General features: G+C 45.7%; 1 pseudogene; it reads right to left on the reverse strand.

Moving 5' to 3' along the window:
- LOC122142789 overlaps positions 1 to 23981 on the reverse strand; it is a 71840-nt pseudogene that overhangs the window by 4874 nt on the left and 42985 nt on the right.

Here is a 23981-nt window from a genome sequence, read left to right on the forward strand (position 1 = left end):
TCTGGAGATCATTCCCACACAACAACACACACACACACAAACAAAAATCTGCACATGAGGAAACATGAGGTTTTGCAGCATCAAACTATTAGCTTAACATTAAATATAGAGAAAAAGTGCATGTTTTAGTACAGTTTCACTCTATGTATGATTAACCGTCTCTGAGACTGGACAACTAAAAGTATCTTGTACTTAACTGAAATGCTGTTTGAAATGATTTTAGTTTTTAAAACGCATTTCAACAGCTGGACTTGAAAACTGCTGTTTGAAATGGTTTTAGTTTTTTTAAGTTGTAATTTTTAGAGTTTTGACAATGAAGATTGTTTTGGATTTGGTGGTTTTTTGTTTTTTAGTAGTACACAGGATGATATGAATGAATGAGATGTTCTATTCACGGACATATTTCCGTGATGAAAACTGCTCAGTAAAAATACCGTTTATTCTTGATGATGTCCTCATGTCTGAATCTACTTGATGAAGGGACAGTCATCGGGTGTCGAAGTCTGAACGCATGTGTGTGATGCAGCACCTTGTCGGGCCGGCCGTCGGCGTCCTTCAGCTGGATGTAGGGCTTCTTGCGGATGCGGTTCAGGTCTTCATGGAGTCCGTCCAGCAGGAAGGCCAGCAGCTCGTGAGAGTCCTGCTGCTGATAGCCCGAGAACTGAGGCGCGAACCGGCCCACCTGCGTCTAAAACACGCCGCACAAACGTTCAGCGGGCCAGTGATGAAACATGAATTACACATTCACATCACAATCTATGAAAAATATATCTCAGCAAACACAGGCACATCAGCTCCTGATGGCATCTCTACCTTGAAGGGGCGCGGCGTGACGTAGCTGCATTTCCCAGACCACAGCTGCTTGATGAGCTCGGCGTAGGCCTTGGCGATCTCGCCCTTCATGCCCAGAGGATTGTCCTGGTTCAGCTCGTCCTGGTACTTGTCCTTCAGGAAGTACTCGGTCAGAGGAGGGATGTTGCTCAGACACTGCAACACACACACACACTGAGCTCAGGCCGGGCCGCGGGACACACAGAAGCACAGCCTGATACTGTGGAGAAGCTCAGCGAGCGTCACCTGTGTGGCTGAGTTCATGAAGCAGGTGTTCCCCAGGTTGGACAGGCCGCAGAGGCCGGCTCTCTCGGCGCGCCGGCCCGGATCCGAGGACTCGTAGCTGCTGTAGGGCGGGTAGGACGGCAGGCTGTAGCTGGAGCTCTTCATGCTGCTGCGGACGGACGGACAAACGTTTGACAGCGACAGTCACAGCAGCAGCAGCAGCAGCAGCGAGAGCAGATGATCAGAGCAATGCAGCGACAGCCCAGAACATGCAGAAGAGCAAACAGAGTTAACCACAGCCTGCTCTTCACTAACCAATATGACTCAGAAGAACTGAGCAGTGTCACCACACAAACACATCACATTCACAGTCAAAAACCAGTGCACCAATCACAGAGGAGGCCTACCAGACGTAGGAGTGCACCTATTTTATCCATAAAAGAGAACAAAAATTTCTGAGTTTCAACCAAATCAAATTTTCAATATTATATTACATCACCTTCGTCGACACTGTCCAAATAAACCTCCAGAATCTGTTCAGGGGGGCACTTAGTTTTCCACAGCACTGTCAGTGAGCGATCTGAAATGCTCTGTAAGGCTCATTTTGGTTTCAGCTGCTTGCTATGCTGGCAACTGAGCTGATGTCTATTTTTTTAATAAGCAGATTTCATTTCAACAAAATGAATAAAGATGGACGAACTCTGAACATATGAGCGCTCAACATTAAGTCGGCAGCTCTCTGTGTTTGGCAACAGAGCCAAAACTGAAGCTAAAATCATGCTAAGTGATTATGTACAGGGCCAGCCCTCCATCCCACAAGCACTGCAGCTACGAGATCACATAAACTGAAGCGATAGTGGGCGAAGGAAAAACTAATCTGACCAAAAAAAACGTGACCACGGGGAGTGTTTCATTAGCCCCCACCCATCCACCACACAACCCTCCATGGTCCGCCCACACTAACCTGCCCCTCCCTGGCCACTCCCACTCACCTGCCCCTCCTATGCACGCCCATCCAAAACACCACTCCCTGGGTCCTCCAATTAGTGCACCAGCCCTCCACTGGCCCCACCCACCTCACTCGGCCCATCTCCCGGGGACCCCCTCTCAAAGCCCCCTCCCGGCCCCGCCCCTGCAGGCTACTTGCGGGCCGCTGAAAGACTGCTGTATGATTGTTTGTGAGAGATTGAAGGGCAGATTCTTTGGTAAAGCAGAGAGAGTGGAAGACACCAGATGACCTTCAAAAGACAAGAAGAGCGTGAGTTACAGAGGACGGACTCTCGTGGAGAGCTCAGGAGATCCAGAGGGGCAGACAAGCACGTGTTGAAAGCATCTGCTCTTGAAAGCAATGATGTGATGATACAGTGCGGCAACTGGACTCACTTGAGTGCTGAAGAGCCGCTGAGGCCACGTGCCCGTCTTCATTTTTCTGTTCGATCACTAGAACCTGCAGGACAGAGGAAAACCAGGAGAAAGAAAAAAAGAAAAAACTTTTAGCTTTTACCCACACCAATCGTTATAAATTACTGTTTAAGACCTTCTACATAACAGCATTCTATCATATCTGTGATGGGGTTGACACTGAAATACCGCGAACTCGATTTAAAGCTGACCTTGCAAAATATACTTCCTCCCAAGCACAGGGCTCCAGACTGAGACCATTTTTTCTGTTGTTGGCTGTGACCAAGTCTTAAAGCGGTAGCACTGGTGCGACCCCCACCACGCTCCCAACTTCCTATAGAAGCGGCCACAGGAGAAACCATGAGACGGCAAACGGAAACAAAGCGTAATGATTGAAAAACGCACATAGTCGTATGAGCTGCGCAGCATAGCAGGAACCGTTCACCAAGCCTCGGTGCCAGAAAACTGGTTACTGATGTCAGGGACCCAGTGTTGGATCTGGTGGACGCTGTACAGCACAGCGCTGAGAGCATCCAGAGAGGAAGCCGCTGGATTATTATAAAACAGTGTTCACACAGCCTTGACGCAACAAAACGGTTAACAGTAACGCTAACTGTAACAACGGTGTTGGGACCGAAAAACAGTCGAATGCATGGTACATTCATTTTCATTTCAGGGTTTGTACAACCTTTGAGAGCCGAAATTCAAAACACTTTCAGTGACATTTCAAGCTTCGAACAACAACTGTGTCAAGCACTTTAAACCTCTAACAAGAATCCCAAGTTTCAATGGTATTTTTTAAATGGGATTTTACTTACTCTGTGGGACTCACTTATGTAAAATAAAAAAAAAGACCACTAAAGTATCAGTATAACCAGTAGGATGGCAGCAGAGGAGCACGTATTGGTTTATTAGTCATGCATCAGATTAAAAGGGGCCACGACCGGACCGTGTCCGACCGCGTATATGACTCACCGGGCAGAGCTCCGTTTCTTTTCACCCCCAGCCTATTCCTACCGTTTCAGATATTAAAAATAGTTCAGTGTTGTATGTAATAGCAAAGTGATCATTTAGTTTCTTTTTTTATAAGGTGAATTTAGAAACACTTTGAGCATTTTTTTGTTAGTTTTAAATTTAAGTTTTCGTTTTTGAAAGTAACGGGACTAAGCTGCCAGCGTTAGGACCACCCATAGCCTATGTTTGATCCAATGTAGCCTTCCCACATCATCACGACTTGCCCTACAATACTCTGTAGATTATAAAACAGTTCAAAGCAATATAACAAGGTGTAAAACGTTTACACCTAGATAAATGGGCACTATATCCAAGAGTGTGTGAGGAGGACGCTTTGCAGGACAAGGAGGGCGCCAGCGCGATCACTTGCATTTCTTTTTCAGTGGATACTAGGGTGTGTATCGGCGAGAATAGGGCGAGACGATTCGTATCACGATAAAGGGGTTGCGATTATGATATATTGCGAAACTGTAAGCAAGGGAATCTATTGGGATATCTATTCTTTTATGAATAGGCTATATTTTTAAGAAAGATTATCATTAAGAAACACACCAACCATTATGAACACCTTAGCAAAAAATAATAAATGAAATAAAAATTGTTTAACCAGAAAAACAGTGGGATCTGCATTTGCAATATATCACGTCCTGCTAACATTCAAACGTTATTGAACCACTTTTTGTGCAGTATGCGTAAAGGAGCGAAAATTAAAGTGCCTGCAGGATCCTTTATTGCTAATGTAAATGTATCAAATGTAATTTATAACAAAAGACCAGAAATATATATTTTAGACACCTGCTTTTAAAAGGTTTCACAGTTTAAAGTTACAATTGTGACACTGTCATAAACATTTTTGATTGACCAAAAAAATTACATCTGTTAAATATCAACGCCAATAAAAGTTCTTGCAGGATACTCAAAGAAAACACCAAACAGCTGTAAAACAATAAAATAAATCCGAATGGTGAACATTCTCAGAACCCTTTCTACTTGGATTTCCCAGGTTTTTTCAGTTTGTCTTATGTTTCATGTCCAAATTAATTTATATATTCCACTCTTATTTTTTTTTTTAAAATGTACCATTAGTATTATTAGGATAGGCATGGGCTGGTCTCTGAGATTTTGCCGGTATGATAACCTTAAGCACAAACTAACCAACGGTTTCACCGTATTGTTGTTACAAAGCTGCAATGTGTTGTTTTTTAAATGACACAGGCAAGATGATTTTTTTTCTTTAATTTTCCCGCTGGACCCAAATATTTTGTTTTTGAGAGCAAAACAGTACAGAATATTAGCAACCAGTAGAAGGAATTTATTTTTCTTTGATTGTGTTCTAAAAAAGAAAAAAAAACAAGGTGCCTGAATCTTTATTTAACCGAAATGCTGTAATTACCAGTTGTTTAATTTTAATCATAATAATTCATATACATATATTTATATCATTTCCTACCGTTATTTATCTAACTAGTAATCCTAAACATAATTTGATTTTTAATAATAACCAATTTTAAAGCAAAAAACAGAATGTTCTGTAAAGCTTTGTGAAAATACTACCACGTAAAACTTTTAAGACCGCCCAGTCAGATCGCATCAGGAACACATTCTTATAAACCCCCAAATCAGTATTGAGGATTTTCTTCCAGTAGTTAGTGCATCATGACCGTGAGTGATCTGCCTGCTTGCAGTATTTTCTCTGTGTGTCCCATCTTCAGCGGTCTCTGGTCTGTGTTAACGGCCGTTAAACAGGGACTGTCATATTTTCAAATAAATTACATTTTTGGAAAATGACTGCATTGCACATGACAGCAGTTTGTGCAAGTCCAGAATAGAGAGTTGCAATGAGGCTAAAAAATGGCTGGTTGCCGATTGCGGAAAGTCCAGAGTATATTCCGGCCGTCCGTGCACCGTCGACATTACGTTATTTTCGTCATCAAGAGGGCTCGCGGACAGCCGTGCACCTCGTGGTACTGCGCATGTGTCGAGCTCATCCGTCCGCGCTCATCTACGGTTGAGTATACTTTTGAAAGCTGTGCGGACGCGGCTGTGCGCGAGACTGAACGGAGCGACTGAATGTGAAGTGTACCCGGGTCATCCCACACACACGTGACTGACCGCTCGCTCACACCAGCAGAGAGGAGGAGGAGGGTCAGCCTGTATGTCTCTCTAGAGGGGATTCCTGCTCTTTCAGTCAGCTGAGGAGACATGGAGTAACAGGCACATACCGCAGGAACGCTATCATGAAAATATTAGTGCTTTTGAAACCAAGGACATTTTCAAATACTTTGAAACCGGTAATCGGCCCATGCCTACTTCTAGGGCATATGGAACTGACCAAGTTTCAGTGAGTATGTGTGAGTTAGATAGCAAATTGAGGAAAAGTTTGTTTTTTCAAGGCACTGTGACTTTTCTTAATTCATACACAAAAAAAGTGTAAAAAATTCTGACAAAATCTGATGATTTGATAATTTTATAATAGTGATTTTATAATTTCAAAATATAGAGAAAAAGCATACATGAAGTGCTCCTCTGCTGCTTCTCTATTTATAATTTAAGTGATGATGTATTTTTTTTAAATTTTACATAATTGTTTGTTTACCACAAAGTATATTTTGTTCATCCCATTTTTAAAAAATAACATTCAAACTGGGTCATTTTAGAGCTTTAAAGTGCTGGAAAACAGTTGTGTGAAATGCTTGAAAGTCACTGAAAGTGTTTGAATTTCTCTCTCAAAGTTTGTACAAACCCCTGAAATGAATGATGTAACAACATTCGACTGTTTCTACCACAACACCATGGTTACAGTTACCGGCGTCTGGTTTTCCTGACGCATAATTGATGGATGTCTAAAATATAAAAATAAGGAGAAGCCTAAAATAGGCCCAAAAAAGTTGGGGCCCGTCGGGCCCGGCCTGAAACGCAGGGCTCTAATTCTTGTCTTCTTTTTGCTTTATATTTTGAAATGATAAAATTGTAAAGTCATCAAAAAAAAAAAAAAAAAAAAATTTTTAAAAACCTTTTTTGTTCATGAATAAGAAAATTGTCTTGAAAACAAGCTTTTCTTCCATCTGGCACACATCAAGAGTGCTGCTTTTATAATCACTGAAGTTATCAGTCAGCTCTGTATAATACCACACAACACTAACGGATCATTTAATAAGAGTAGAATATATTATGTGTATCATTATATACAAATGAACATTTTGCACGTTACTGGTGTTAAAATAAGTATGCTTCCCAACTCAAGCTCAGTGCTTTACAGTCAAATGTGTATTTCTGAGAAACAGATGTGTGATATTATTAGAAAGTGCCCTTCTGAAGGCAAGCCTCGTCACCAGCTGTTCTTCACTCAGACCAGCAGTGATGTACAGGTGTCCCTCTCACCTGTCCCTGATAGATCTCCGTCGTCCTGGATGGTGCTGTCCGGCTTGTTCAGCGGCTCAAAGGTGTTGCTCATGTACCTGTTCCACAGCCGCGTCTCCTTCTCGTCCGGGATGCTGAACAGCTTCCGCATCTCCTGCTCGATGCTGTCTGTCACCACACATGTTCTGATTACTAGCTTACTAATAAACACAAAACAACCACAGATCTACACAAAAATACAGCCTCGCTAATGCAGTTTCAAAGAACCTTTTTCAACACAAGCACTTCACTAGAGCTTTGCACACGATCATAGTTTCTGAGCTCTGACTCTTCTGAGTATACGCTTCAGTCGCAGAAGACGTACAGCTACACATGAAGCGGTTTCTCTCAGACGTGAGCGGAGTGTGGAGCTGTACCTATGGTGTCTGCTTTGCTGAAGCGGCGCGTCACCACGTTCTCCATGTTGCTGTCTTCACACAGCTGAGCTCGGTGAGGTAGACTTCCACCTTACAGTGTTTGACGAACATGCCCTGCTCCACCACCTGAGGATCAACACACACACAGTCAGAACTGAACAGTGGGTTGACACAGCGAACCAGAGAGACGCTTATTTTAGCAGCAGAGCGCAACAGCTGAAGAATGCCTGACTATTTATTACACGCGCGCACGCGGCCCTCTCCAGCGACAGCGGCGCGCAGAGCCACACTATCTGAGTGTGAGGAGCCCGAACGCCCGCCTGCTCCGCTCTCACACTCCCAGCCCTGCGCTCTCTGACCGCTCTGACCGCGGCCGGCCGTCTCACAACACCACCCGCCAAACTCTGCCCCAAAGCCCAGAAGAGAGAACAGGCCGACCTCCTGCATGCTGCTGCTGGTGCTCGAGTCGAGTCACCAGAGCTCCGGCGCGCACAGAAATAGCCTCATCGCCACCCGACACCACGCACATACATGAGGGGGGGGGGGGGGGGGGGGAGAGAGAGAGAGAGAGACACACAGAGAGAGAGAGAGAGAGAGAGAGAGAGAGACAGAGAGAGAGACTGAGACAGAGAGAGCCTGCGGATCTGAGCCACAGCAGTCAGTATTACACACTACTCTACAAACTGTACTTTCTTACAAAACTACTAGGGATGACATTTGGTTGACAATTCATTTTTTATGCACACTGTTCGTTAAATAATTGTTACAAAGGATTGTGATTAATTGAATGTTTTGTAAGTTACTTTGCACCTTTAAACACTGAAGTTGTTTTATATATGTATGAAATTAGAGACAGCCGCCGTGTTTTAACCACGATACTAATAGATGTAGCATGAGCGGTTTTGATTTAAATTCGATGGTATAATTTCCCCCAGTCTCACACTCTTCCCCTCGGCGGGGCGGGGGGGATACAGGCTATAGATAAACAGCAGAGGAGCTGACTGTACATGCAGGTTCACTCTCTGCCAGCAGGAGGCGCTTTAGGAGCGGTTTCCCCGTAACAGCTGTAAACAGAGCAAATCAGGAGCTGCTTTATGATAATGACATCGAAACCTTTCTGAAGACAGTCGGTTCCCTTCAAAAAAGATAGATTCATATCAGAACAGCAATGAGGCGTTTTGCTCATGTTTAATCAATGCACTCGTGACCTCTCAGCCTCTGACAGCATGACATCTTCAGAAATATGAAGTTTACCTTGCATTATGTCTGTATTTACTTTTATTTGTTATGTTTAATTTACCGCAGGCTTGTTCAAGAGCAAACAGCGCAGTAGAAAGTGTGTGTGTGTGACACCTGTGTGTGTGTGTGTGTGTGGGTGTGTGAGACACCCTGTGTGTGTGTGTGTGTGTGTGTGTGTGTGTGAGAGACACCTGTGTGTGTGTGTGACACCTGTGTGTGTGTGTGAGACACCTGTGTGTGTGTGTGAGACACCTGTGTGTGTGTGTGACACCTGTGTGTGTGTGTGTGTGTGTGTGTGTGTGTGTGAGACACCTGTGTGTGTGTGTGTGTGTGTGTGTGTGTGTGTGTGTGTGGTGGTTTTGTGTGTGTGTGTGAGACACCTGTGTGTGTGTGTGTGGGTGGGTGTGACACCTGTGTGTGTGTGTGAGACACCTGTGTGGTGTGGTGTGTGTGTGTGTGTGTGTGTGTGTGTGTGAGACACCTGTGTGGTGTGTGTGTGTGTGTGTGTGTGTGTGTGTGTGTGTGTGGGTGTGACACCTGTGTGTGTGTGTGTGGGTGTGACACCTGTGTGTGTGTGTGAGACACCTGTGTGTGTGTGTGTGGGTGTGACACCTGTGTGTGTGTGTGAGATACCTGTGTGTGTGTGTGTGTGTGGGGTGTGTGTTGTGTGTGTGTGTGACACCTGTGTGTGTGTGTGTGTGGTGAGAACCCTGTGTGGTGTGTGTGTGTGTGTGTGTGTGTGTGACACCTGTGTGTGTGTGTGTGTGTGTGTGTGTGACACCTGTGTTGTGGTGTGTGTGTGTGGTGTGTGGTGTGTGTGTGACACCTGTGTGTGTGTGTGTGTGTGTGTGTGTGTGTGTGTGTGTGTGTGAGACACCTGTGTGTGTGGGTGTGTGGGTGTGACACCTGTGTGTGTGTGTGTGTGGTGTGGTGTGTGTGTGGGTGTGTGTGAGAGACACCTGTGTGTGTGTGTGTGTGTGTGTGTGGGTGTGACACCTGTGTGTGTGTGTGTGTGTGTGGGTGTGACACCTGTGTGTGTGTGTGTGTGTGTGTGTGTGGGTGTGACACCTGTGTGTGTGTGTGAGACACCTGTGTGTGTGTTGTGGTGTGTGTGGTGTGGTGTGTGTGTGTGTGTGTGAGAGACATACCTGTGTGTGTGTGTGTGTGTGTGGGTGTGACACCTGTTGTGTGTGTGTGTGTGTGTGTGTGTGTGTGTGTGTGTTGTGTGTGTGTGTGTGTGAGAGACACCCTGTGTGTGTGGTGTGGGTGTGTGGGTGTGACACCTGTGTGTGTGTGTGTGGACACCTGTGTGTGGTGTGTGTGTGTGTGTGTGTGTGTGTGAGACACCCTGTGTGTGTGGGTGTGTGGTGTGTGTGTGTGTTGTGTGGTGTGTGGGTGTGACACCTGTGTGTGTGTGTGTGTGACACCTGTGTGTGTGTGTGAGACAACCTGTGGTGTGTGTGGTGTGTGGTGTGTGTGGAGACACCTGTGTGTTGTGTTGTGTGTGTGTGTGTGTGTGTGTGTGTGTGTGAGACACCTGTGTGTGTGTGTGTGTGTGTGAGACACCTGTGTGTGTGTGTGTGTGTGTGGGTGTGTGACACCTGTGTGTGTGTGTGTGTGTGTGACACCTGTGTGTGTGTGTGGTGTGTGTGTGTGTGTGTGACACCTGTGTGTGTGTGTGTGTGTGTGTGTTGGTGTTGTGTGTGTGTGAGACACCTGTGTGTGTGGGTGTGTGGGTGTGACACCTGTGTGTGTGTGTGTGTGTGTGTGTGTGTGTGTGAGAGACACCTGGTGTGTGTGTGTGTGTGTGGGTGTTGGTGTGACACCTGGTGTGTTGTGTGGTTGTGTGTGTGTGTGTGAGAGACACTTGTGTGTGTGTGTGTGTGCTGTGTGGTGTGTGGGTGTGGACCACTGTGTTGTGTGGGTGTGTGTTTTCTCATCTGATGTGTGTGTGTGTGTGTGTGTGTGTGTGTGTGTGTGTGTGTGTTGGGTGGGGTAGAGAGACACCTGTGTTTGTGTGTGTGTGTGTGTGGGTGTGACAACCTGTGTGTGTTGTGGTGTGTGTGTGGTGTGTGTGGTGTGTGTGTGGGTTGTGAGAGACACCTGGGTGTGTGTGTGTGTGGGGTGTGGGTGTGACAACTGTTGTGTGTGTGGGGTCTGTGTGTGTGTGTGACACCTGTGTGTGTGGGTGTGTGTGTGGGTGGGTGTGACACCTGTGTGTGTGTGTGAGACACCTGTGTGTGTGTGTGTGTGTGTGTGTGTGAGAGACACTTGTGTGTGTGTGTGTGTGTGTGTGTGTGTGGGTGGGTGACACCTGTGTGTGTGTGTGTCAGACCCCTGTGTGTGTGTGTGTGTGTGTGTGTGTGTGTGTGTGTGTGTGTGTGTGTGAGAGACACCTGTGTGTGTGTGTGTGTGTGGGTGTGACACCTGTGTGTGTGTGTGTGTGTGTGTGTGTTTGTGTGTGTGTGTGAGAGACACCTGTGTGTGTGTGTGGTGTGTGTGGTTTGTGGACACCTGGTGTGTGTGTGTGTGTGTGTGTGTGTGAGAGACACCTTGTGTGTTGTGTGTGTGTGTGTGTGTGTGGGGTGTGGTTTTGGGACACCTGTGTGTGTGTGTGAGGACACCTGTGGTGTTGTGTGTGTGTGTGTGTGTGTGTGTGTGTGAGACACCTGTGTGTGTGTGGTGGGTGAGACACCTGTGTGTGTTGTGTGTGTGTGTGTGTGTGTGTGTGTGAGACACCTGTGTGTGTGTGTGTGTGTGTGAGACACCTGTGTGTGTGTGTGTGTGTGGGTGGGTGACACCTGTGTGTGTGTGTGTGTGTGTGTGACACACTGTGTGTGGTGTGTGTGTGTGTGGTGTGTGTGTGTGTGTGTGAACACCTGTGGTGTTGTGTGTGTGTGTGTGTGGTGTGGTGTGTGTGAGACACCTGTGTGTGTGTGTGGTGTGTGAGAACACCTGTGTGTGTGTGTGTGTGTGTGTGTGTGGTGTGTGAGACACCTGTGTGTGTGTGTGTGTGTGTGAGACACCTGTGTGTGTGTGGGTGTGTGTGTGTGTGTGTGTGTGTGTGTGTGTGTGTGTGTGTGTGTGTGGTGTGACACCTGTGTGGGTGTGTGTGTGTGTGTGTGTGTGTGTGTGTGTGTGAGAGACACCTGTGTGTGTGTTGTGTGTGTGTGTGTGTGTGTGTGTGTGTGAGACACCTGTGTGTGTGTGTGTGTGTGTGACACCTGTGTGTGTGTGGGTGTTGACACCTGTGTGTGTGTGTGTGTGTGTGTGTGTGAGACACCTGTGTGTGTGTGTGTGTTGTGTGTGAGACACCTGTGTGTGTGTGTGTGTGAGACACCTGTGTGTGTGTGTGAGACACCTGTGTGTGTGTGTGTGTGTGGTGAGACACCTGTGTGTGTGTGTGTGTGTGGGTGTGACACCTGTGTGTGTGTGTGTGTGTGTGTGAGACACCTGTGTGTGTGTGTGTGACACCTGTGTGTGTGTGTGTGTGTGTGTGTGTGAGACACCTGTGTGTGTGGTGTGTTGTGTGTGTGTGGTGTGTGGTTTTGTGTGTGTGACACCTGTGTGTGTGTGTGTGTGTGTGTGTGTGTGTGTGAGACACCTGTGTGTGTGTGTGTGTGTGTGTGTGTGAGAGACACCTGTGTGTGTGTGTGTGTGTGTTGTGTGTGTGTGTGTGGGCGTGACACCTGTGTGTGTGTGTGTGTGTGTGTGTGTGTGGGTGTGAGACACCTGTGTGTGTGTGTGTGTGTATGGTGTGTCGGGTGTGTGTGTAGTGTGTAGTGTGTGTGTGGTGTGTGTGTAGTGTGTAGTGTGTGTGTGTGTGTGTGTGTGTGTGTATGGTGTGTCGGGTGTGTGTGTGTAGTGTGTAGTGTGTGTGTGGTGTGTGTGTAGTGTGTAGTGTGTGTGTGTGGTGTGTGTGTGTGTGTATGGTGTGTCGGGTGTGTGTGTAGTGTGTAGTGTGTGTGTGTGTTCAGCTGCAGCACCTTGCGGGCGATGGGCTCCTGTCCCGGGCTCAGACCGTACCAGCTCAGCAGCTTGTTCCAGCCGTCCGCCGGCAGCAGGATGTAGTCCAGCTCATCGATCAGGTGCTGCTTGAGACCCAGCACGTCCCCGTCTGCACACACACACACACACACACACACACACACACACACAGGTGTCACACACACACACACACACAGGTGTCACACACACAGGTCTCTCTCTCTCTCTCTCTCTCTCACACACACACACACACAGGTGTCTCTCTCACACACACACACACACACAGGTCACACACACACACACAGGTGTCACACACACACACAGGTGTCACACACTCACAGGTGTCTCACACACAGGGCTCCAGACTGCGACCAAAATTTGAGAGTGTGTGACTGAATTTTACATCCAGTCGCACATGTGCGACCAGTAAATTTGCCTCCCCCACCATCCGTATTTTTTTATACATTAAACGTGGAAGGGGCACGTCAATGATCAATGAAATAATCAATGAGACGCGATCGCACACGCACGCACTCGCACACATAGACTCATGAGACGCGAGCAACACACTCGCGTCTCATTGAGTGATGCCTGTCTGTGAGGCGGCAATGCGTGTGAGAAGAATAGGGAATGGCCACTGTAAGTGGCTAAAATGTGTGGAGGGGGAGGGGCCCTAGAGATAATCGACTGCGGCGCGCGTAAACACTCACCATTTTCGAGAGGACTGGCTGAAAGAATTCAGCTGGCTGAGGTGCTATAAGCAGTCAAACTATATGAGTTGCGAACACTACAGCAGCTACTCCAGAACTTCAAAAAACACAAAGTTTGCCGATAGTAATGACAGTAAGCAGTTTAAACACAATACACTGATTAAACAAAAATCTCAGCCTAAAGCATCGAGTGTTCCGTGACTGTTTATAAATCAAAAAGAGACGCGCCACTGACCGATTATTTTTAGAAAAACAAAATGACTGTAAATCAGAGCGCAGATGAGGCAGAGATGATGTTGAAATTTAACGACGGCCTACTTCGTGGCTAAAGAGGAACTACACCGTCACCAAAATACAAAAGCCAGCTCAACCTTCAAAGGAAGAATGGCTTAAAACTTAACGAAACATACCACAACGATACAGCATGCGCACAATGGCCTTCTTAGCCTCCTAGTGGAACACAGGAGGATCTGCTCTAGGGGGATGTAAGTAAAGGCTCAAGTTGTTTAGGCCTACATATTCTAGTGGAATGTTATTGGCCAGTGCCCCTAATGTTTACATACATTTAAGTATTGTTTGTAACTGTGAAATGACCGAAAGGTTACTAAGCACTTTGTTACTAAGCACTTTTTTTTATTCTGAATGTATGGTATTTTGTTTACTATTTGTACTGTCATGACAGCGATGGTGCTGTCAGTTTACCCTTGTTGTTGCATCTTCTTCAAAAGTGCAGAATAAAAATGTGACACTTGAATTTGAAACAGACCCTTGTAATTTCTGCATCTATTATTAAAGTAATTTATAGTAATACAGTGGAAAATTAGTAGATTTGGTTAGCATGTTGATTTACGGTGTGCGCCCCTAAATTTTCAGTTGGGGCCACTGTGTCTCTCTAGTGAAAACAAGTTAGTTGGAGCCCTCACACACACACACACACACACACACGGGTGTCTCTCTCTCACACACACACACACAACACACACACTCACACACACACACACACACATGTATGCTCTCTCTCTCACACACACACACACGGGTGTCTCTCTCTCACACACACACACACACACACACACACAGGTGTCTCTCTCACACACACACACACACACACACACGGGTGTCTCTCTCTCTCACACACACACACACACACACACACACACAGGTGTCTCTCTCTCACACACACAAACACTGGTGTCTCTCTCTCACACACACACACACACACACACACACACAGGTGTCTCTCTCACACACACACACACACACACACACAGGTATCTCTCTCACACACACCACACGGGTGTCTCTCACACACACACACACACGCACACACACACACACTCTGTGTCTCTCTCTCACACACACACACACACGGGTGTATCTCTCACACACACACACACCACACACACACACACAGGTGTCTCTCGCACCACACACACACCACAGGTGTCTCTCTCTCTCACACACCCACGCCACACAACACACACCACACACACACACACACACACACACACGGGTGTCTCTTCCTCCTCACACACACACACACACACACACACACCACACCCACACAGGGTCTCTCTTCTCCATCACACACCACACACGGGTGTCTCCTCTCACACACACAACACACCACACACACACACACAGGTGTCTCTCTCACACACACCACACACACACACACACGGATAACTATTTGTGTTTGTGCCCTATAGTTGAACTAGATTCTGAAAAGTACACTTTCTATTCACCTTATTTTCCATGGCAACAACGGTGCCGCCATTGCGTTCGTGTCTCTCTCTCTCACACACACACACACACACACACGGGTGTCTCTCTCTCACACACACACACACACACACACGGGTGTCTCTCTCTCACACAACACACACACACACACACACACACACACCACAGGTGGTCTCTCTCTCACACACCACACCACACACTTAACACATCTACACACACACACACACACACACGGGTGTCTCTTTCTCTCACACACACACACACACACACACACACACACACACACACAGGTGTCTCTCTCTCACACCCACACTCTCTCTTCTCTCTCAAAAAACACACAGGTGTCTCTCTCTCACACACACACACACGGTGTGTCTCTCTCTACACACACACACACACACACACACACACACACACACAGGTGTCGCGCCGTGCTCTCACACACACACACACGGGTGTCACTCTTACTCTACACACACACACACACACTCTCACACACAGATTCTCTCTCACACACACACACAGACACACACCACAACACACACGGTGGTCCTCTCTCCTCACTCTCACGTCACACACACCACACACACCAGTGTCTCTCTCACACCACACACACACAAAACAACACACACACACACAGTGTAGATCCACACACCACACACACACACGGTGTCTCTCTTCTCACACACACACACACACACACACACACACAACACACACACACAGGTGGGTCTCTCACACACACACACACACACACACACGGACACCCACACACAGGTTGTCTCTCACACACACACACACACCAGGTGTCTCTCACACACACACACACCACACACACACACACACACACACAGGTGGTGGGGCTCTCACACACACATGTGTCACACACAGGTGTCCTCTCACACACAAACACACACACACACACACACACCACCTGTGATCAGGCCCGATTTGTCCACGGTCCGGGGTACACGTGCTGCTCGCCCATCTGGTATTTGTCCCAGCTGTCGAAGCCCACGTACTTTCTTCCATTGCTTGAACCAGCGACTGTCCACCAGGTACCCTGCGGGAGACCGGAAGTGACGTCACTCACCCCTGACCGAGAACACGACACTCACGCGGATAAGCGTCAGCTGGTCATTGATCTGAACACGAGCGCGCTTGTACTGTTGACACTGCGGCGGCGACGGGAGCGACGCTCTCACCGGTGTGTGTGTGTGTGTGTGTGATCTGTAATAATAATAATAATGATGAGGATGATGATGATTATGATATGCGAGTGCGAGTGTCACTGACCCCACGTCACGCGGCTCTGTCTGACTGTGAGACTCTGAAGAAGCCCCTCAGTGTTTCCAGCGCGTCTCACACAGGTGTCCGCTCTGCGCACGGCGGCTCTTCACGGAGCGTCGCGATCTCTCCTCTCTGCGTCTCCACATCCGCCGCGCCGCCCTTCCCGCCATCTTCACTCGTGCACGTGCATGCTGGGGAAGACGCCGGCTCGGCGTCAGCACGGCGCCGCATGACTTCCCCATGGCGCGCCTCGCCTCCGTCACCGATCTCTTTTGGGCATCTTTCACTTTATTTCTATTTTATATATTATTACGTGTCAAAAACATAACATATCATCGATGTGGAAAATACATTTACAGCAAAAAAAACCAAAAAAAAAAACACACATGCTAATATAACAAGCCCATCCAGAAACAGTCTTAATCGCTTTCTCTATTAGTGTGATGAAAAATAGTCTTTGATGTATATCTGGACTTCTTTTCAAGAACCAAAAAACACTTTTACAGGTCACCAGAACAATTTGCAATAATTGTAGCTTTCACGGAAAAAATCCAAAAATTTTTGTAATGACCTAAAAAATAAAGCATGCTCTGCTCTACCAAAACAGAAGTACATAGACTTACTGATCAGATCTAGCCACAAATCCAGTTGTATCGATCAGGGGCCCCCGCAGCACCCGGATCCAGTCGGTATCAGACAGGGGGTCCCCAGTCACCTCAGTCTGTATCGATCAGAGGGGCACGAGTCAAACCGGTCCAAACTTTAAAATCAGAGGGTAAGGGGCACCCGATCCATCTTATCAGATCAGAGGGCCCCTGCAGTCAAAACCGGGTCCAGTCCGGGATCGATCAGAGGGTCACGAGGGCAAAACCGGGTCCAGTCTGTATCCGATCAAGGGTCACTGCAGTCACCCCGGGCCAATCTGTTCGATCGAGGGGTTTACTGCAGCACCGGAACCGTCTGTATCAAACAGAGGGGCCGCAGGGCACCCGGATCCTCTGTATCTAAGAGGGTCCCCTGCTCACCCCCTCCAGGGTTTTATCATCAGGGTTCACACCCGGTAAGTCTGTATCCGATCCGGGGCACCGCAGTCACCCCGGGCCATCTGTATCAGACAGAGGGCCTGCAGTCACCCGGGTCCCCCCCTGTATCCGTCAGAGGGCCCTGCATCCCGACCAGGGTATGGGTCAAGGGACTCAATTACCCGGGTCAAAAATTATCAGATAGAGGGTCACTGCAGCACCCCCCGGGTCCAATCTGTATCGATCAAAGGGGCACTGCAGTCACCCCGGGTCCCGTCTGTATCAGTTTTAGAGGGGGAATGCAGTCAACGGTCCAGTCTTATCGATCAGGGGTCACTGAGTCCCCGGGGCCAGTCTGTATCGATTTAGAGGGCCCTGCAGCACCCGGATCAATCTGATCAGTCAGAGGGTCACTGCAGTCACCCGGGTCCAGTGGATGCGATCCCCCCGGGCCCCTGCAGTAAAACCCGGGCCAATCTGTACAGATCAGAGGGTCACTGCAGTCACCCGGATCCCCCTGTATCGATCAGGGGTCATTTCAGCCCCGGATCCAGTTGTATCAGATCAGGGGGGCCCCTGCATCAACCGACCAGTCTGTATGCAGATCGAGGGTCACTGCAGTCACCCGGATCCCGTCTGTATCAGATCAGAGGGCCACTTGCAGTCACCCGGGATCCAATCTCGTATCAGATCAGAGGGTCACCGCAGTTCAACCGGATCCAGTCTGTATCAGATCAGAGGGTCAGGCAGTCACCGGATCCAGGTCTGTATCGATCAGAGGGCCACGCAGTCACCCGGATCCAGTCGTATGCAGATTCAGGAGGGCCACTGCAGTCACCCGGATCCAATCTGTAATCAGATCAGAGGGGTTCACTGCAGGTCACCGGAATCAGGCTGTAATCAGATCAGAGGGACCAATGCAGTCACCGGATCCAGTCTGATATGCAGATCAGAGGGTCACGGCAGCACCCGGATCCAGTCTGTATCAGATCAGAGGGCCACTGTTCAGTCCCCCGGATCCAGCTGTAGTGCAGATCAGAGGGCCAATGCAGTCAACCCGGATACAGTCTGCTATGCCGATCAGAGGGCCACTGCAGTCACCGGATCAAGTCTGGATTCCGATCAGAGGGTCACTGCAGTCACACGGATCCAGTCTGTATCAGATCAGAGGGCGTCACTGCAGTCACCCGGATCCAGTCTGAATCAGATCAGAGGGCCACTGCAGTCAACACGGATCCAGTCTGTTGCAGACTCAGAGGGTCACTGCAGTCACCCGGATCCAGTCTGTATCAGAATCAGAGGGCCCACTGCAGTCAACCGGATACAGTCAGTATCAGATCCGAGGGCCAATGCAGTCAATCCGGATCCAGTCTGTATGCATGATTCAGAGGTCACTGCAGTCACCCGGATACAGTCTGTATCCGATCAGAGGGCCACTGCAGTCACCGGATCCAGTTCTGTATGCAGATCAGAGGGTCACTGCAGTCACCCGGATCCAGTCTGTATCAGATCAGAGGGTCACTGCAGTCACCCGGATCCAGTCTGTATGCAGATCAGAGGGTCCAGAAAAGTGGAATGGGCGTCAGAGCAGATCTACTGGAGGGGCATTGGGATCATCGCCGAGGGGGGGGGCACTGTCGTTTGATAATTTTTTTTTGACGCCTTGGCAACATCGCAAGTAGCATGGAAATCCCAGACCTAAATCTGAAAGATCTATATAGAATGACAACAGAAAGATTTAGACTTGGGTTTTTATCTAAAAGAGGAACAGAAGACAGCGCTGAATGAAATTGCTTTGTTTTGCCGAGACCGGATACGGTTCCAATGATCTATATAGAATGACATTTCTACCTATAATGTTAGCTCCAATGATCTATCTATATTAGAATGTCATTATGTAATTTTTGTTTTTTTTTTTTTTTTTTTTTTTTTTTTTTTATATATATATATACCTGTCTTGATTCCTAATACACAACAGATGACGATTGTTAGGTTAAACGTTCAGAATACATTCCATATAAGGTTAGTATAGCCTAGTTCAGCACGTCAGCGAATGGACAGCGACTCATTCTCGCGTTCTACGAGTTCAGTAGCCTACATTTTTGGGAACATGTACATTTTTTGGGAAAGCGCGAGGAATTGCGGCTAACGTTCCTAACCTTGACACGTAGAGAGCGCTTTTAAGAGCTAAGAATAGGCTAGGCTACATCGAGGGAAAACGGCCCAGAACAGATAGGCCTAAACAACAGAACAGGACGAAAATAATAATATAAATATAATATAGGCTAAATAAAAAACATAAAAATTAGCGTACAATGAATTAGCTATATATTTTTTATACTTAAATAATTTACAAATTACGACCACAACAAATTAAAACACTGAATCGGTTTGAAGCTTTTGAATAAAACCGGCAAAAAAAATGTCCCCCATCAGACAAAGTGTTTTTCGTTTATAGATGTTTCTGAAAACTTAAGGCTTTTTTTTCTTAATAAAACGAGTTGGAACGTCATCACACAAATGTCTGCGTATGGAACAGTTAAATCGAAGAACTACAATTCGCACCTTCAGAGAATAAGGATGTCACAATAATAATGAGCCCTCCACACAAGGTATAAGGTTTAACTGCTTTTGTATTTTTTGAGTTGCGTATAAGTCAAATTCTGTAGAACTTGAGAAATAGATAAAAGACAAAATAAAATACTAAGGAAATGGAAAAAATAAAATACAGAAAATACCAAAGTTGTGCTTAACAAAATAAAATATGTTTCTTTAAACACCGTTTTCTTAGGGGTTTCAAGGACTTTAAATACTCTAAAGGACTCATTTTTCTAAACAAACTATAAATAAAGGACAAAAGAAATTGGTACTGGTTTTAACCCGGGTTACACACCTCCCAAACAGTTTTTGCAGCGCACCAGCAGAAATGACATAAGCCCATATATCTTTACAGGACAGCCAAGTATAAAACACACATGCAGTTAGGAAAACCACAATTCATCAAACAATTCACTGTTTTTTTTTTTTTGTTTTTTTTTTTTTTTGTAATGCGCTGCTAACAACTGTCTATAATATAGAGACAAACTGTTCTTAACTTGAAATGGATTGGCTGCCGCGCGCTTGCAAAATCAAATGATCAAGTTTATTCGGCGACCAATAAGCATTACGAGAGTAACCGTTGTCCATGAGCAACCACATATGCATTTTCCCTTTCTTTTTATTTTATTACTTTAAGTTACAGTTTGAACATTGAATCTAAAATAATAACTAAAGGGATTTTTTTTGGCCGACGCCATGGCCTGTAGGAGGGGCATCAATGGACCGCTGCGGGGGGCAGTCCCTCGAATTGCCCCACCAACAGCGCCGGCAACTGCACTGCAGTCACCCGGATCCTAGTCTGTATCCGATCAAGAGAGGTCCACTGCAGTCACGGGATCCCAGTACTGTATCAGACTCAGAGCGGCCACTGCAAGTCACCCCCGGATCCAGTCTGTATCAGATCAGAGGGCCAACGCTGTAACACCGGATCCAGTCTGTATGCAGATCAGAGGTTCACTGCAGTCACCCGGATCCAGTCTGTATCATATCAGAGGGTGGATCAGCACCTAGAGAGGACCGCTGCAGCAGGGTTTTCAAACTGTGGGTCTAAAACAGAATGGAGCAAGTGGGTCCCCACAGTCACTTGTCTGCAGCTACAATTTGTCGTATTAAATGACACACACACTCACACAGTGTTCAGTTCTAGGGCGGCACGATATAGCCTACCAACATGAAATTACCAACTGCGATTATCCTTCGTGTTTGAATTTCGAATTGCAGGTAATGTTCCGCGATTTTTAAAACCATGCGTTTGCGTGTTATTGAAGCACGTTCGCTGCCCGAGTGTGTATTTACAAGTGAGTGGTCTCCAGAGCAACTCATTATTAAAAGGTTCAATCGGTCCAGCATTTTAATGAGAAAAACTCGCTTCACTCGTTCAGTGCGCTGTCATTCTACATGACGATTGCATACCACAGCAAAATTCAAATGTTACGGAAAATGGTTTCGAGGTAGGCTGTGTTCATTGTCATTTCTTTGTCTATCGTCTGTTTGAACTGCAACTGGTTCATCGGAGAAACGGATCTTGTAACAAAGCATTTTCACATGTACCGGGTGGAGCAGGGCAATAAAACGAAGGGTTAATTGTAACACTACAAGATGTTAAACATTTCCACAAAACATTTCAAAACTTTCGCCAATAGTTCCTTGACATATCATCTCTATATAGAGAAAAAAAATATGCCAAAGTTAAAAAAAACTCTTTTGAAGATATTGCCTGAACAGTATTTAACCATTTTGCAAAAGCAACATTTCTGACTAAAGTAGAATTGGGTCATCTCGTTTTTTTAGTGTTTATTAAACATGAGATGCATATGTTTATATTTTTACCTATTTCACAATTATTTTTAATCTCCAAACTTTTTTAGATAGTTCTGCTGCTTTACTTCTTATGCTTTCCTAAAAAAAGTGTGCTGGATTTTTTTGGACTCGATGCGCGCCGCTCTCCTTATACACACACACACACACACAGTTAGCTCAAACACACTCAGCACACACACACACACAACACACTCACATGGGTCTCACACACACCACACACACACTCACTCACACCAACCACACACACACTCACACACACACAACACACGCACACCACACACACCAAACACACACACGTCACTCACACACCACACACACACACCACACACTCACTCACACACGCGCACACACACTCACTCACTCACACACCACACACACACACACACACCTCCGTCACACACACACACACAAACTCACACACCACACACCACACCACACACACACACACCACACGGAAGGGACCATGAATGCAATTTTCTGCGCTGAACCCCGCGATTAGTTTAACACTCACGCGCAGGATCACAGTTCACTGGAGTGAGCCTGTTCATCCAAACTTTTTTTATGGACATTTGCATATTTTTAACATCTGTAAAACAAAGAAATGAAAACTCTAAATATTTGTCCCGCACTAAAATAAAATGCGTTATTTTTCTTAATCTACGTAATTTCTGTCATATCATACCTTTTAATTAAGATTAGGCTTAAAGTAACGTAAAATTTTTTTTTTTTGTTGTTTTTTTAAATATTTTTGGTGGGAGGGTCGTGAAACAGAGATTATACTTGTTCTAGGTGGGGTCGTGGAATGAGAGAAGTTTGGGAACCCCGGCTCTACCAGCCCTGAAGACGCGGAGACCAAGAACACGCTAGAAGCCCCAGATACAGACTCCCCTGTAAGAACCTTGTCTCAGGACCAGGACCACCGGGACACGACCAAAGGAACCAGATTGAGTCCTCTGCACAATCTGACTTTGCCTGCAGCCTGGAATTAAACTGCTGGTTTCGTCTGGGTCCAGAAGGAGACTGGGCCCCCCGAGCTGCAGCCTGGTTTCTCCCAAGGTTTTTTTCTCCATCCATTCTGTCACCGATGGAGTTTTGGTTCCTTTGCCGCTGTCGCCTCTGGCTTGCTTAAGTTTGGGACACTTCATTTACAAGTGATATCGTTGACTTGATTGCAAATTATTGCCACATAGCTACTATTTAAACTGAAACGAGATGCATTGATGACATCACTGAAATTCATATGATGGACACTGCTTAACTGTGTCATTTTGCATGTATTGACTACATGTTTTCCTAATTACGTGTTGTTCAGTTCTTTGACGCAATCTCTTTTTTGTTTAAAGCGCTCTATATAAATAAAGGGGACCTGACTTGACTTGACATAGATTGAAATATATTTTAAATAAATATATTTGTATATATTTAAAATATCTTAAATTCAAATAGAAGAAAATACATTTTTATACATATATGTAAATATATTTTGAAATGTTATATTTAAAACTATATTTAAATATTTGATTTTGACTGCTTTTTAATATTTTTCACATATATTAAATATATGTAAATATACTTTTTATCGAAATATTTACATATATTTATTTCCTTTATATTTAAATATATTTAGATATCAGACTATGTAAATATATTAATTTGCAATATATGTCCATATATTAATTCCTAATATTTGTCAACACATTACATTTCTGTACAGAAAATATATTCAATTTATATAAACTAAAATATATTTTAAAACATTAAAATATTCAATTAAATAAACTTAAACATGTTTCATAGAATATATTCCCGTTTACTCAAACTTTATGTAAATAAATGAAATCTCCACGCATGTAAATGTTTTCATTATCGAGATTATAATTTGCCCCTTCATAATAAATATAATACAAACAAAATTTGGACCCTGAAAAAACTCCCCAGACAATGCACCTTAAAAACAGTAACAATATAAATTGACTTATTAATATAAAGAGTAGTATTTATCAACACCAGTTCAGCATGAACCAACACAATTGAATGCTTTATGATGTTTCTGAACGACATAAATGAAAAGATTATCCTTCTGTAAGCATCCAGGGGCAAAACATTATGCACAAATATGCAAGTCTTAGTAGGCATTAGAGGTCTGCACAGGCTTTAAACCGCACAAAATCTTTTTTCTTCTTCCCCACAACGAATAGCCATTAAAAAAAAAAAATTCCATGCAACGTTCAGTAGCCTAACAAATACATGTAAAGAAAACAGATTCATTAAGGCTCAGCCAGTTCACAAGTTCAAAGAAAGAAAAAAAAAACATAGGCCTACCA

Source organism: Cyprinus carpio, unplaced genomic scaffold, assembly GCF_018340385.1.
Source record: "Cyprinus carpio isolate SPL01 unplaced genomic scaffold, ASM1834038v1 S000000168, whole genome shotgun sequence".
Lineage (NCBI taxonomy): Eukaryota > Metazoa > Chordata > Actinopteri > Cypriniformes > Cyprinidae > Cyprinus > Cyprinus carpio.